The following is a 2102-nucleotide window of genomic DNA, read 5'->3' as shown; positions in this document are numbered from 1 at the left end:
CGCGCCCGTGCCCCCCTCTCCACCCCCCCGCAACCCATAGAGTGTACTAGTGCCTCCCTGATAAAACCCCTAATTTTACAATGAAACACACATTTTGTAATCTTCGGGACTGGTTTGAAGTTTTCAAAAGCAAAAAAAAAAAACATACATTATTGTGTAAATATTTGGGCAGCATTTCCCCATAAATATAAGCTTCCTCAGAGCCAAAATAACCTGTTGAATATGATAAATTATAAATGCAATGCAATGCCAATAATCAACCACATATTGCAATAATGTTTTGTATCTATTTTACAACAACCAAAACAACAAACATTTCATATACTAGGAGTCACTGGCCTCTTCAACTTGTACTCGCTCCAAATTGCGACCGCAAGTTCCAACCGGTAAGCTTCTACTTTTTCCTCAGCGAGTTCTTCTAACGGGATTCTGCGGACAAGGTATTCGATAAATTTGTATGTGAAAAGTCCGCAGTCACCTGATCTAAGGTTGTGGACCAACCACTTGGGACGAACGATTGGCCACTCACAGTCAAGTTTATCACCTAGATGGTTGAATAAACATGTGTACTTCAAGAACTTGGGCATCATGACAGCGATTGGCTCCACTTGTCTTTGCATCTGTTGATCTCTGTACATCATAACAGCTGAGTCATACACCTTTATGTTGAATTCAGATAAATCAACATAAAGCGCAACCCAATGCTTCCTCTCAATGTTAAAAGGCATAGTGAAGCCCTGCACACCATCCCATTTCTGGCCAATTATGCGCTTTTGTCCACAGACATATTCATCTAGGTCGTTGTCAAACGTATATGTTGCCAATTTCTTTTTATTGATGTAGAATCGCGCTCTCAACTTTTGGCAAAATATATCATCTAGGATGACAACATTGTTATTGAACTACCCTTCAGGTGTCCTTGACCTTCTAATCGATAGAAGACCCCATGCCTCGTCAATTTGCTATAAGTCATAAAAAATTAATTCAGTATAATGATAATGGTATAAAAAATAAGACTATAAATTTAGTAAATATGTTGTGATTACTTACATCATTGAACAGCCATTCACCTGGCTTCAAGATGATATGGAAGAAGTCCTTCCTCCAATCTCCAAAACCGCACTCAATCAGCTCAGAGTCCGTACTAGAATCAGCGAACCACTTGTTGAAGGCCTCGACCGTATCGTTAAAGGTCCACATCTTCTTCTTCACGTTACGTAGGAGATCTGTGTAAGGCGACTCAATATACTTGCTGGGCCTCTTAAGTCGCTTTTCATTCTTCGATTCAGACTCTGGCTCTGAATGAACTTGTTGCTCAAGCTGATCCTCAGGCTCTGGCTGGACCTGAGGCTCAAGTTCTGCCTTAGGCTCAAGCTGAACCTGAGGCTCAAGTTCTGCCTCAGGCTCAAGTTGAACCTCTGGGTCAAGTTCTTCCTCAGGCACTGGCTTTGGCTGTAATTGTTGTTTCGCTAGACATGCTATATTGTCCTTAATTTCTCTAACAGATACGTCTAGCGAGTCTAGCCTTTTGTTGATGGCATCAAAATGTCTACTATTGCACTCTACCATCCTGTGATAGAGTATGTCAACTATGTGATCAATAGACATACCATCTTGCTTGCTCGGCTGTTGTTGTTGTTGTTGTTGCTGTTGTTGTTGCTGTTGTTGTTGCTGTTGTTGTTGCTGTTGTTGTTGCTGTTGTTGTTGTTGCTGCTCAGGTTGTTGTTGTTGTTGCTGTTGTTGTTGCTGTTGTTGTTGCTGCTGCTGCTGCTGTTGTTGTTGTTGTTGTTGTTGTTGTTGTTGTTCTTGTTGTTGTTCTTGTTGTTGTTCTTGTTGTTGTTGGGGAAGTTGCTGTTGTTGTTGGGGAAGTAGTTGTCGACGAGCCAATTGTTTCGGAGGCTTCGATTGCGGGACATGGACCATTCTTGCACCAGAGTCCAAAAATGATGCAAGCTGGTCAATCTCAGGATCATCTTGGTCGGCATAAGGCATATACAACCTCATGCACATATTGAAAGGTTCCTCCTCAGTGGGATAAAGAATTGGTACGGCCATTCCCTGTATATTAAAAGAACATACATTCAATGATTATTTAGGTGGAA

The sequence above is a fragment of the Morus notabilis genome, unplaced genomic scaffold, assembly GCF_000414095.1.
Source record: "Morus notabilis unplaced genomic scaffold, ASM41409v2 Scaffold397, whole genome shotgun sequence".
Classification (NCBI taxonomy): Eukaryota; Viridiplantae; Streptophyta; class Magnoliopsida; order Rosales; family Moraceae; genus Morus; species Morus notabilis.
The sequence above is the reverse complement of the archived record's forward strand: the minus strand, read 5'-3'. Positions refer to the sequence as shown.